Source organism: Lissotriton vulgaris, chromosome 10, assembly GCF_964263255.1.
Source record: "Lissotriton vulgaris chromosome 10, aLisVul1.2, whole genome shotgun sequence".
NCBI lineage: Eukaryota > Metazoa > Chordata > Amphibia > Caudata > Salamandridae > Lissotriton > Lissotriton vulgaris.
In genome coordinates, this window is record NC_141698.1 from 934,852,640 (window position 1) to 934,868,059 (window position 15,420).

Here is a 15,420-nt window from a genome sequence, read left to right on the forward strand (position 1 = left end):
GCCCTGTTGGCCTGTTGTGGTTATTTACCTTCTGTGTACTTTTTCGTCTCCTACTTGCTCTATTTTTCTTGCCTCTCATCTGAGCTCTTCCCCCACTTGGCCCCTCCTCTCTCTGTGCAGCGCGGTGACCCGGCAACCACTGCAGGTGCCTACGCGATTGTGGTGGGTGGGGACGGCCACTCCCTTCTGTCCTGCGGGGTGGACGGCACAGGGTGATGAAGCGGCTCTTCCCCCCCCAGTACCATGGCGGTAAATGTCCCTGCTCCCCTAAAGGTCCTGACACTCAATGTCAAAGGACTCAACTCCCCTAACAAGCGAACTCAGATATGGCGCTACCTTCTCCACCATTCCCCTGATATCATCTTTCTTCAGGAGACCCATCTCTTGCGGGGGGACACTAGACGTATGGCGCACCCCAAATACCCCCCACAATTCTGGGCATCGGCTGACACTAAAACTGCGGGGGTGGCGGTATTGTGCAGAGCTGGCTTCAGGCAGGGATCCATAAAACCCTATAAGAGTGGAGACGGACGCTTCCTTCGGGCCACGGTGCAGGTGAGAGGCATGCAGTTCACCCTTGGCAATGTATATGCACCTAACCAGTCGCAAAATAAATACCTCCAGACGCTTCTGTGGGAACAATTTCAGACCGGTGGACCGCGCACGATACTGGGAGGGGACTTCAATTTAGTGCGGCGCATTTAGCGGCACGGGCGCGATGTCGGCCGCATTAAGAGGGCAGATCACTGAACTGGGACTCGTTGATGCATGGCGCTACCACAACCCGGGAATCCGAGAATACACTTTCTACTCGCACTCCCATAGAACTTATTCACGTATCGATCACCTCTTTACCTCTCTTGACCTGAGCCGTGACACGCTGAAGGTTACCATATCAGACATTTCACTATCGGACCATGCGCACGTGGAGATGCTACTGCAAGATCCACTAGCACACGCCCCTCGGGCACGGAGGTGGACCCTCCCTCCGAGCATCCTTCGAGACCCGGAGGATGTCAACAACATCCGGGAAGCCATAGACTCGTATTTCACCCTCAACGACATCCCGGAGACCCCATTCCCGACAGTATGGGACGCCTTTAAGGCCACCATCCGAGGTCACATTACCTCACTGGCGATAGCGAGACGACGGGCAGCTCACAAGCTGGAGGCTGACCTGGCGGGTGAAATCAAGCAGGCGGAAGGACAGGATAGAGACCGGCCCTCCCTGGCGTCCAGGAGAAAACTGGCGAACCTTAGGGGAAAACTCCGTCTCTTACGCACTAACAAGGCGGAACACACTCTACTGGCACTAAAGCAGAAGTACTACGAAGGGGGGACAAAGTGTGGCGCCTTCTGGCGGGACGGCTGAGGGCGAGGACGGCCAAGGCCCACATCGCACTGATACACCGCCAGGACGGCACCCGTGCCGTCACGGAAAGAGCTAAACTGGACACCTTTGCAGCCTATTACACCTCCCTCTACGTGGAAGAACCTACGTCGGCGGAGGCTCGGAGGGCCGTTCTTGCTGACTACGAGGGGACTCCTCTATCACCAGCGTGTGCGATGGAGCTAGAAGAGCCCATATTGGAGGACGAGATCTCTGCGGCACTGAGGGATCTCCCCGTGGGGAAAACCCCAGGGCCAGATGGCTTACCGCTGACCTTCTACCGAACCTTCCAGGCCCAACTCCGTCCCCACATGTTGAGATTGTTCCAATCCTTCTCTGACACGTCCGGTCCGTCCCCTGACATGGGACTGGCGGAGGTTACCTTGATACCGAAGCCAGGGAAAGATCCAGCGCAATGTGCCTCTTACCGCCCGATCGCCCTCCTGAACACTGACCTGAAGATCTATACTAAAATACTGGCTAAGCGACTCGACCCTCACATGCCAGGATTGGTGAACCCGGACCAGGTGGGGTTCATCCATGGCCGACAGGGTGCTGACAATGTGCGCAGACTGGCACATCTGGTGGGTAAGGTGGGACACTGGGCCTGTCTCCTTTCGCTAGACGCGGAGAAGGCCTTTGACCGGGTGGACTGGGTCTTCTTGAGGGAGGTTCTCCAGAAAATAGGTCTGGGACCCAAAATGATAGCGAGGATCATGGCCCCGTATCTAGGGCCGCGAGCCAGAATCAGGGTTAATGGCCAATTGACGTCGCCGCTGAAGATACACAGAGGCACGAGGCAGGGATGCCCGCTCTCGCCGCTCCTGTTCGCCCTCGCAGTAGAACCCTTCGCGGCGCTGATAAGGCACGACCCAAGAATATAAGGCATACCGCACGGGGGAAGAGATAACAAGGTGGCGCTGTTTGCGGACGACCTGATCCTCACCCTAACGCATCCTCGCGAATCCCTACCGGCGGCCCATGAGGTACTATGCCTGTACGAGCAGGCCTCGGGCCTGAAAATAAACCACACTAAATCCTGGGTGCTTAACCTCACTATACCTGCTGAGGAGCTCCCATCCCTGCAGAGGGCTGTGCCCTACCGATGGGTGGAAAAACACATTCGGTATTTGGGCCTCGACCTCACTCCCCAATTGGGCTCCTGGTCTTCGATAAACTGGACGGAGTGCCGGAGAGCGGTGTTAGAGGATCTCCGGAAATGGAGGCCCCTGATGGTATCCTGGCTGGGACGTCTCAACGCGGTGAAGATGTCGATCCTCCCTAGGATCCTATATGTCTTTCAATGCTTACCCACCCCTATTCCGCTTCATTGCATACGGAGCCTCCAGCGCAAAATCACGTCCTTCATCTGGGGCGGGAAACGTCCCCGATTTTCGCCGAAGGTCCTTATGGAACCAAGGGATAGAGGCGGACTGGCATGCCCCAACCTGGTACATTTTTACTGGGCAGCTCATCTCCGATTCGTAGTGGAATGGGGCTCACGCGAAAGTGACAAGCACTGGTTCCATATGGACAGGGCAGTCACAGGGCGCACCATATGGGACCTGCCCTGGCTCCCATGTACCGCACGCTCCAAAAGTGCGTACCTTGCGGTTCCCACAAAAACGGTTCTGGACATCTGGGATAAAGTAGCAGTGTCTAGGGGTCTTACCACGTTCCCATCTCCACACACACCGATTGCCGGGAACCCACAGTTCCCCCCGGCCCATCGGACCCGGGCGTTTGACAAGTGGACACAAGGGGACTGCAGAGTGATTGGGGACCTCTTCATAGGGAGTTCGCCCAAAACATGGCAGGACTGTAGGGAAGAGTTTGAGATACCAACGACGGCTGCCCTACAGCACACTCAGCTACGTCACTGGACAGCAGGGGAGGTCATGTATCGAGCGGCCACCCGGGCGTACACGCTCTTTGAGAAGCTGGCACGCTCCCTAGGGGGCCTGAAGAGACTGATCTCGCAAATATACTTCATTCTGCAGCACCCTGCGTCGACGCCTACACATCCCTACCAACGACAATGGCAATTAGCGACAGGCACAGACATAGACCTCCCCCACTGGAACAGGCTATGGAGGGACATTCCCAAGATATATCGCAGTATTCCACAGAGGGAAAATGCCTACAAATTGCTCACCCAATGGTACTACACCCCTCTGCGTCTTAGTAAAATGTTTCCCAATACCTCGCCGATGTGCTGGAGGTGTGACTCTACGACTGGTGACTTTGTGCACATATGGTGGTCATGCCCGACCTTGACCGTCTTCTGGAAGGAGGTGCTCAGTCACAGCAAGGGGGTGCTGGGTTTCCCTCTACCTGAGGAAGTTCGCACAATTCTACTCGGCATCCGCCCTACCACACTCAAAGCACTCACCCGCAGTGACTGGACCCTCACACTTCAAATGCTAGGGGCAGCCAAACAACTCATAGCCCTATTCTGGAAGCGAAAGGAAACGCCTCCTGTAGCTTCATGGTTTGTACGCCTCTGGCAGGTCCTGGCGATGGAGCTTCTCACGGCAAGGCTACAAGCGCGAGACACACGCTTCAAGGCAGTTTGGGAACCCCTAGTGCGACACCTCTGCTCCATAGAATATGCACGCCATATGCCCACTAGACTTCGTGCTTTGCACCTCTTTGATGATGCGCTCGTCCCTGCGGATCCAACTAGGCTGTGTACCTGACCACCACGGGAACCGATGAGGATCCTGCTCCTGCGCGCGCCCCCCTGCACTTGCCCTACCAGCATGCTGCACATGCTCAACACTCTCTCCTCTTCTCTGACTTCTCCTAGGCCTCTCTGTCTTTCCTACTTTCTTTCTTCCTACTTGCCACTCTGGCTCTCGACTCTCAACGAGACAGTTGCGCCCTGTTGCGCAGTTTGCGACAGTTGGGCTAGTTGCCCGCCACACGCCCTACCACCGAAATGGACACATGCCCGCTAGCAGTGCACCCCTACACGGCCCATACGTAAACCACGCGGCCGGCCCTCTCCAGGAGGGTTGTAGGCATGGCGCTGTGTTAAACAGCCTCCCTCATTCGCACTGGCGCCGAGCTAAAAAAATTGATTTGTACGCGGCCGGCCTCGACACGAGGTTGTAGGCTTAACGCTGTGTCCACAATAAACAGACGTGAACCAAAATGTGCCACAGGGCATGTTTGCACTCACATCACCTCAAGCCCCGCCCCCTACCTTCACCACTGTGCAAACGCACCCTGTAGCATGTTCTAAGTTAGGGAAATAATTCCCCTTGCATACTGGGGGTCCCTGGGGGCCAAATGGCCCACCAGGAACCTCCTGTATGCGCCAGGGGGCTGCATTGCAGAGAGGTGTAAAAAGGGGCGTGGCCTCATTACGCCTCTCTGCAACGCAGCCCCCTGGCACGTTTGCAGAGGGGGAACTAATTCCCCTTGCATACTGGAGGTCCTAGGGGGCCAACTAGCCCACCAGGAACCTCCAGTATGCGCCAGGGGGATGCCTTGCAGAGAGGTGTAATGAGGCTATGCCCCTTTATACACCTCTCTGCAACGCAGCCCCCTGATGCGTTTGCAGAGGGGGAACTAATTCCCCTTAAATACTGGGGATCCCTGGGGGCCAACTACCCCACCAGGAACCTCCAGTAAGTGAGAGGGGGCTGCATTGCAGAGAGGTGTAATGAGGCCACGCCCATTTTAACACCTCTCCGCAACGCAGCCCCCTGGCACGTTTGCAGAGTGGGAACTAATTCTCCTGGGATACTGGGGGTCCCTGGGGGCCAACTAGCCCACCAGGAACCTCCAGTGTGCGCCAGGGGGCTGCATTGCAGAGAGGTGTAATGAGGCCACTCCCCTTTTTACACCTCTCTGCAACGCAGCCCCCTGGTGCATTTGCAGAAGGGGAACTAATTCCCCTTGCATACTGAAGGTCCTTGGGGGCCAACTAGCCCACCAGGAACCTCCAGTATGCGCTCAGGAAGTTACAGAGTACGGTAGTTCGTACCCCGTGATTAGCCAGATTGTGAGGGGTCGAGGGATTTGTTGGCTTCGAGGAAGGCGGCGAGCTGGTTGTTGACGGCTTTCTCGATGACTTTGGCCGGGAATGGAAGAAGCGAGATGGGGCGGTAATTTTTGAGTTCGGTGGGGTCCGCTGTTGGTTTTTTCAGAAGGGCGGTGAGTTCAGCGTGTTTCCAGTCTTCAGGGAAGGTAGCGGAGTTGAAGGAGCAGTTGATGACGTCCCGGAGGTGCGGTGCTATGACGGAGTCTGCTTTGTTGAAGATGTGGTGAGGGCATGGGTCTGTGGGGGATCCTGAGTGGATGGAGTGCATCAGGCGGATGGTGTCCTCAGTGGAGATTGGCTTCCAGTCGTTAAGGGTGTTCACGGGGGGAGGATGGATAGCAGACGGTAGGGTGGGTTGGTTTCCGGGTTGGTTGTCAAAGCTGTTGTGGATGTCTGCAATCTTGTTGTGGAAAAAAGAGGCTAGGGAGTCGCAGAGGGTTTGAGAGGGGGTGATGTATTTACTCTCTTATACAATCCCTGATACAAGTTCACAATGATCCATACAGCCACTCACACATTCACTGGCTCTTATGCACAGTTATTTATATATGTCAACTCTCACATGTACTGTGTTTTACATATGTACTTACTTTGACATGTAGCACTGAGATATCCATTCACTCACCAATACACTCATGCACACAGTCAACCGCCCATACAGCTGTTTCCACATGCACTTTTGAAACCATACATCTAGTGAATCAACTGCTCACACATCTATGCACAGAGTCATACACCTCCCAGCCACCCACACACACACTCAGTCTCCCATACAAATACTTGGGCAACCAATCAATAACCCATATAGTTACTCATATAGCTACTTATCAACACATGCAACAGTTTACAGAACAACAGACATAATGATGCACAAATTAAGACAGTTTAGTCACTAACCCATGCACTCAGTGAGACACATTTAATCACTCACTCATACAGTCAGTCATGCACCTACTAAATCCTTCATCCAGACACTTATACATCCACTCATTCTTCAATATGTAAGACATATTTTAACTTTACAGAAACATACAGTCACTGGATGTTGTCATCAGTGATGTCATCATTGATGTCATTTGAGATGTCATCAGTGATGTCACTGACCATGTCATGAATGATGTAATACGTGACATCATCAGCAGTGGATTGCGGGTGCGCGATATATAGTTAGTGCAACTAACTATATATGGAATTTCAATGGTTTTGTGTGAGTAAAATAAGGTTTTGTAAATGCGAATTCCTAACTATATATGGTCTATAACCTATGGTTTTTTCAGTGAATTTTCAAGGTTTTGTAAATGCTAATTCCTAACTATATATGGTCTATAACCTATGGTTTTTTCAGTGAATTTTCAAGGTTTTGTAAATGCTAATTCCTAACTATATATGGTCTATAACCTATGGTTTTTTCAGTGAATATATATATATATATATACATACATATATAAACATATATCATCTGTATATCTATATAAATACAAACATAAATGCATGCATACATATACATATATGCATACAGATGCATGTTATTTACATGAAAGTTGAAAAAACACTAATAAAAGCAAAGCTAAAAAGCCACCTCATTACAAACAGAATGGCTTTAACTTAAACGAGGGCGAGATCTATTGCATTTTCAATGCTTGTTTACTTTGGTTCCATCAAGAAGGCATTCAGATGTGTCACACATTTGCCATAAATTCTGAATGTTAGCACTCTAGTTGCACATTAGATCACTGTAGTAAAGCTACTGCTCACCAGGGACGTCTGCTGCTGGTATTCAAAGTGCATGTTTCAGTCTGCATGTCAGAATTTTTTTAATGAAATAGAAGAGGATTTGAGAAGTCACTCAAAATGATCCCTAATTTTTCTTTCTGAAGCACTAATCATACTTTCTATGGCAACATTAACCCCCTCATGTAGTTCCTTTTTAAATTGAGTGTTTTCAGACTTACCACTTCATTCCAATCAAGATGGCTTCTGGTGTGCCATACTTTTGTCATAAGTAAGACTGTTAGCGCTCTAGTTGTTCTTTAGAACACTCTCGGACATTCTGTCATTGGGGTATACTTGGGGTACATCTGGGTGATATTTGGGCTACATTTAGGCTCTTTTGTCTCTGGTGGCCATCTTGGGAGACTGTATGTCAGAATTTTTTTATGAAATTGAAGAGGGTTTGAGAAGTCACTCAAAATGTGCCCTAATTTTTCTTTCTGCAGCACTAATCATAATTCATATGGCAAAATATACCCCCTCATTTTGTTCCTTTTGAAATTAAATGTTTTAAGAGTTACCACTTTCTTCCAATCAAGATGGCTTCAGGTGTGCCATACCTTTGTAATAAGTAGGACTGTTAGCGCTCTAGTTGTTCTTTAGAACACTCTGGGACATTCTGTCATTGGGCTATACTTGGGCTACATCTGGGTGATATTTGGGCTACATTTGGGCTCTTTTGTCTCTGGTGGCCATCTTGGGAGACTGCATGTCAGAATTTTTTAATGAAATAGAAGAGGATTTGAGAAGTCACTCAAAATGTGCCCTAATTTTTCTTTCTGCAGCACTAATAATACCTTCTATTGCGTAATATACCCCCTAATTTTGTTCCTTTTTAAATTAAATGTTTTAAGAGTTACCACTTTATTCCCATCACGATGGCTCCGGGTGTGCTATACCTTTGTAATACGTAGGACTGTTAGCGCTCTAGTTGTTCTTTAGAACACTTTAGGAGGCTGCAGTAGAGCACAAAGGAATCAACTGACAGTCTCTGTCCTTGTTGGATGTACATGTTTTACTGAGAATGTCAGACTTCATTTTCACATGACTGAGAAAGATAATGTGAATTTACAGAAAATATGCTTTCAGTTTAGCTTATAGATCCCCTTCCAAACCACTGTGGGAAAATCATGAGATATTAGTTTTCTTTCAAACAATATTCATGATATCACAGCAGAAGGCTTTTTCACATGGTAAAATCACCTTAGAACACACCACAATTCCTAAAACGAGTATGGTACCATCAACAAATGATTTATAATGTAACTAAAGTCCTAAAACCCTCTATTAACTACAATGCTTTTTAATGAGGTGCTATCATGTATATTGGTCCCAAGATGGCTGCCAACACTTCTTGGATGAAGTGCTGACAGCCAATCAGATCAGATGTGTGGTTAGGCTCCGCCCAGATATATATATTTTTTTCAACCTAAATTACTCAAAATCCACTGGAGCACATATATTGAGACCTAGCAAAGGCACATCGGGCTGACAGTCCCTACAATTTTGCCAAGTTTCGTGCAAATCCATTCAGCCGTTCGAGCTAAAAGTGAGGCCAACCGCCCTATGGAAATTAACATGGGAAAAACGCGTTTTGGGACCCCCCTTTTTTCTCGGCCCCCCCTTGATGAAACCCCCCCAAATTTTCAGGGGCTGCTCAGAAACAAAATGTTCCATTTTCCTGAAATTTTCAGCTAATTCCGTCCACAAACGCCAAAGTTATTAGACATAGAATTTTCAAAAATCCCATAGAGAAAAAATCCTAACTATATATACCTACTGGCGACTGCCAGTAGGTAATATATCCAAAAACACACACATATATATATATATATATTAAACACACAAGGTCGCCCTCAATAAAGGAGGCCACAAGCAGTAGGTTACTTTCTTTGCCTGTGATAACGGACTCACTGAAGGTTAAAACATTGGCGGCACTACAGGAAACACAATGCCTTTTGGCCATGCCCACTGGGGCAGGACCCTGAGTATATAGTATGCTGCGAATGCCGTCTAGAGTGATGCAGAGGAAATTAGCCATTGACAAAGGGAACCGAGATTCTCGAAACGCGTCTGGCTGCCTGGAGAACTGATGTTAATGTCCTTGTTGCTGTTTGCTGGCAGGTTGGCTCCATAAAGAAACTGAAATACTTACCTGCTTGTGGCCTCCTTTCTTGAGGGCGACCTTGTGTGTTTAATGTTGAGCGGCTTGCCTAGCTGCGAAAGGAAGCACGCCGCATAGAGCGGACCCGGCTGGCGTCATGAGATGTCAGCATACACGGGAAGCGGTTTCAGCGGAGCACAACATAAAGCAGGGCATGGGGCAGTACGAGACTTGACATCGCCTCACTTGGGTTTTAATTTACTTTCTTTGCCTGTGATAACAGACTCACTGAAGGTTAAAACATTGGTGGCACTACAGGAACCACAATGCCTTTTGGCCACGCCCACTGGGGCAGGACCCTGAGTATATAGTACGCTGCGAATGCCGTCTAGAGTGATGCAGAGGAAATTAGCCATTGACAAAGGGAACCGAGATTCTCGAAACGCGTCTGGCTGCCTGGAGAACTGATGTTAATGTCATCGTTGCAGTTTGCTGGCAGGTTGGCTCCATAAAGAAACTGAAATACTTACCTGCTTGTGGCCTCCTTTCTTGAGGGCGACCTTGTGTGTGTAATGTTGAGCGGCTTGCCTAGACGCGAAAGGAAGCACGCCGCGTAGAGCGGACCCGGCTGGCGTCATGAGATGTCAGCATACACGGGAAGCGGTTTCAGCGGAGCACACCATAAAGCAGGGCAAGGGGCTGTACGAGACTTGACATCGCCCCACTTGGGTTTTAATTTACTTTCTTTGCCTGTGATAACGGACTCACTGAAGGTTAAAACATTGGCGGCACTACAGGAACCACAATGCCTTTCGGCCACGCCCACTGGGGCAGGACCCTGAGTATATAGTATGCTGCGAATGCCGTCTAGAGTGATGCAGAGGAAATTAGCCATTTGCAAAGGGAACCGAGATTCTCGAAACGCATCTGGCTGCCTGGAGAACTGATGTTAATGTCCTCGTTGCTGTTTGCTGGCAGGTTGGCTCCATAAAGAAACTGAAATACTTACCTGCTTGTGGCCTCCTTTTTTGAGGGCGACCTTGTGTGTTTAATGTTGAGCGGCTTGCCTAGCCGCGAAAGGAAGCACGCCGCGTAGAGCGGACCCGGCTGGCGTCATGAGATGTCAGCATACACGGGAAGCGGTTTCAGCGGAGCACACCATAAAGCAGGGCAAGGGGCTGTACGAGACTTGACATCGCCCCACTTGGGTTTTAATTTACTTTCTTTGCCTGTGATAACGGACTCACTGAAGGTTAAAACATTGGCGGCACTACAGGAACCACAATGCCTTTCGGCCACGCCCACTGGGGCAGGACCCTGAGTATATAGTATGCTGCGAATGCCGTCTAGAGTGATGCAGAGGAAATTAGCCATTTGCAAAGGGAACCGAGATTCTCGAAACGCATCTGGCTGCCTGGAGAACTGATGTTAATGTCCTCGTTGCTGTTTGCTGGCAGGTTGGCTCCATAAAGAAACTGAAATACTTACCTGCTTGTGGCCTCCTTTTTTGAGGGCGACCTTGTGTGTTTAATGTTGAGCGGCTTGCCTAGCCGCGAAAGGAAGCACGCCGCGTAGAGCGGACCCGGCTGGCGTCATGAGATGTCAGCATACACGGGAAGCGGTTTCAGCGGAGCACACCATAAAGCAGGGCAAGGGGCTGTACGAGACTTGACATCGCCCCACTTGGGTTTTAATTTACTTTCTTTGCCTGTGATAACGGACTCACTGAAGGTTAAAACATTGGCGGCACTACAGGAACCACAATGCCTTTTGGCCACGCCCACTGGGGCAGGACCCTGAGTATATAGTATGCTGCGAATGCCGTCTAGAGTGATGCAGAGGAAATTAGCCATTGACAAAGGGAACCGAGATTCTCGAAACGCGTCTGGCTGCCTGGAGAACTGATGTTAATGTCCTCGTTGCTGTTTGCTGGCAGGTTGGCTCCATAAAGAAACTGAAATACTTACCTGCTTGTGGCCTCCTTTCTTGAGGGCGACCTTGTGTGTTTAATATATATATATATACATATATATATATATATATGTATATATATATATATATATATATATATATATATATATATATATATATATATATATATATATATATATATACGCCGATATTTTGGATTACAAACAGAATCCCACTCAAGGAAGTGAACATTGATAACAACATCTGATTTGAGTACGCAGAACAGAACACACGCTGAAGAAACCGGTAAGCGTGTGGACTGAATGAATGCGTGTGAATGCAAATTGTTAAACAACTAAAATCGGCTTGACATCGGGAAACCAAGTAACTTAGTTGCAAAACCGCAATGTTTCCAAAGGATAAGCGGGAGAATAGCACTACTGAATAGTCACTTTGGGATTACCGGCCAACACAGGGGGGACGACAGCAAGGCTCAAACAGTGAAAAACGATCCCAACAAAGAAGGGAAGGTGATCAAATAGCGCAATTATGGAAAAACGAGAAGCAAAACGCACAGCACGAGTTAATGAGCTGTTTGACAAAAGCAACCCAAAAGAGAAGACGGGTGCAGCATCAACCTCAGGAAAAACTGATGCCAGAAGTAAATTTAAAAATTGGGAGAAATTGAGCAGAAAAGAGATCAACAAATCATGGGAGATTATCACGTTGAAAAAATACTTAGAGGCAAAGATGGTTCCTAGAGGACTTAGGATCTTACTTATGCCCAACAACAATGACGCATCCAACGAACTGTTAGAGGAATGGGGTGAGTTCATACTGCAATCCTCATTGGGATTAATTGTAGTCCTTATCAAACACATTGAGATAGCTCTGGAAAAACTCAAAGAGGAGTTGCAGGAAGTGGAAAAAGAAATAGCCACCCTCAAATTATCATCGGAAATGACAAAATTCAAAGAAGACTTGGAAACAGAAATAGACAAACAAGAGGAAACTGTGATGGACCGAAAACACTCAAAATTTATCAGAGACACAAATGATTATGCGGAAGGCCGCATATTCTCTTTTGCCAGAAAATTTGACGGATTAAAAGAACAAATGGCTTGGACAAGTATGTCAAGTATGTCGAGCTCGGCATCCTCCACACTATCAAATGAACAAACACTTGGCAATGAAAATGATACTAATAGAAGGGTTCCTTTTTTAGGGGACATGCGCCTCATTTTACAACAACGATATTGGGAGCGAAATCGTCCAACCCCACAATTCCAGCCAGGGAGAGGAAGGGGAAGAGGAAGGCAATGGCCTGGAAGAAATGTAACAGAAGAGGAAAAAGGAGCAAGTGGTGGAACAGAGAGAACAGGAGTGGAAACAAGAACCATGAGGCAGAGACGGAAGTAACAACGGACGAATTGCAAGTAATAAATTTATCAAGTAGGCAACTGACAACAACGGAAACATCCCTATTAAAGAGAGGCATACATTTTTGTCCAAAAAGCCACATGAACCTTGCACAGGTGAGAATCGGTCTATACCTATACATCAGGAAAATCAAATTAGCAAAAGCTTTTAAGGAAAAGACATTGAAAGAAAAAAATACTATTCAATCTGAAACATCGGAGGAAAATCTACAACTAAAAGATGCAGACGGCTTTCTGACTCTTATAAATATGACTCAAGACCCAACTGAAGAAGTGTCTCTATCACAGGCCGTAACACAATGTGGGGCAGGACTAAGTGGAAAAAAACCAAAATCCAAATTCTACCCACAACTAACTCCTGGAAACAAAGTGGATTTGTTTCAAGAAGCTGTAATACAGGATCTGTACAATCTTAAATGGAATTATGGTCAGGACAATCTAACAAAAGAGGAACGAGTGGCCTTAAAAAATTTGTCGGAGGATGAAAAAATAGAAATAAAAGTTGCCGACAAGGGCGGAAACGTGATAATCATGGACCGAAATGCATATATGAAAGAAGCTCATCGGCAATTAAGGAATAACATGCATTATGAAAAATTGAAACAAAACCCAGTGATGGATATAAAGAAAAAAATTGATGAGAAAACAAGTGCATGGACAACAAAAGGATTAATCGATGAGATGGAGAGAAAATTTCTAACAGTATCACACCCAATAATGGCAACTATTTACTTCTTGCCTAAGATACATAAGGACCAAAAAAATCCCCCAGGAAGACCGATAATATCTGCAAAAGGATCATTGTTGGAACCGGTTGCGGAATATGTCGATCACTTCCTAAAGCCTTATGTTGCCAAACTAAACTCCTACATACAGGACACGAGTGACCTACTACGAACACTACTGGACACACCTTGGCAAGAATCCTATTGGCTGATATCAATGGATGTAATTGGGTTATACACTAACATTGATAACGAGATGGGTGTGAAAGCATGCAATTTTTTCTTAAAGGAGAGAAACTTGGAATTCAGTAGTCATAATCGGATGCTACTGGAAATGATTACAATTTGTTTGGAACAAAACATCTTCACATTCGGAGGAGAAATCTTCAAACAGCGAAACGGCACCGCAATGGGATTTTCCTTTAGCCCATCATACGCATGTCTCACAATGGGATGGTGGGAGCAGGAAATAGCTTGGAATTCAAATAATGAAACATCAGTCAACAAAATTGTAAGTTGGAAGAGATTTATCGACGACTTGTTGATCATTTGGGATGGCACCGAAGCAGAATTCCAGGAATATTTTCAGATAATGAACAACAGTGTGAAAAATTTGAAATTCACTTACAACATGAGCAGAGACAGAATCATATTCCTGGACACCGAAATTTACATCAAGGACCAGCAGATACACACTACTCTCCACAGAAAGCTAACATCAACTAATGCGACATTAGAAGCCACCAGCTTCCACCAGAAAACATTACTGAACAGCATCCCGTACGGAGAGTTCCTGAGAGTCCGGCGGATATGCAGTGAACAAGATGAGTGGGACAAGAACAGCAAAAAAACGATGGAAAGATTTATAAAACGAAAATACCCAGCCAAAATAGTGAAAAACTGTTTGATAAAAACCAGCACAAAAACCAGAGAGGAATGCCTCAAAAGAAAAAGACCAGAGGATGACAGAAACAGACAAAATCCGTCTGATTATGGATTTCTCCCAAGAAAGTGAAAAAATATCCAAAATTCTAAGAAAAAATTGGAAACTACTACAGTTGGACAACACAGTGAAGGAAATTGTTGGCACTCACCCAACCATAACATACAGACGTGCAAAAAACTTAAAGGACCATCTGATACACAGCCATTTCCAGAAAAAACGACAGGACGATTGGCTTAAAACTAAAGGCTTCGTGAAATGCCACGGCTGCAAAATGTGCCAAATAGCCAAGCAAACGAAGGAAATAACTTTGGCAAATAAGAAGAAATGGCAAATCAGACAGTGCATCACATGCAAAACCCCATTCACTGTTTACGTAGTAGAGTGCCCGTGCCCAATGCAATATGTGGGGAGTACGACTGTAGAACTAAAAAATCGCATATTGCAGCACATGCGTGCAACTATCCATAAGGACCGCTCCAACGCCATAGCAAAACATATGGAACAATCACACCAGGGTGATTGGCAAAAACTGAGATTTTATGGCATACAAACGATCGCCAAAGGTGAGCGGGGAGGTGATCGAGAAAGAAAACTAAGGCAAGCAGAATCGAGATTTATCATTAACCTGAGGACCCTGCACCCGAATGGGTTGAATCAATCGGAGGAATTATATGTACACCTGTAAATAAACAGCACAATGTAACTTAGAAAAGGACAATGAATATGAACTTGAAAGCAAGATGGCAAAGTGTGCCTATTTGGAGGCAGAACAACAATATAGACATCAGCCTATTGGAAGGCGTTTGACATAGTTATATTAACAAGTTGAATGAAGGACTAGTAAGATGCTCAGTAATAATGAGTTCAAATTATTTTGTTTTGGTGCACTAATAAGTTGGTATTTTGTTTCGAACAACTTGTAAAACTACAAGGACCAGAATCCTTAGTATAACATGTGACAGGAAGTGACATTACTTTGAAAAAAGAATGGTTATAAATGTACATGGGTGGGGCAAACCCGATGATCGTGAGCAAGGTGGCGACACACCGAAACGCGTAGATCAAGTGCGCTATTTGCCCTATG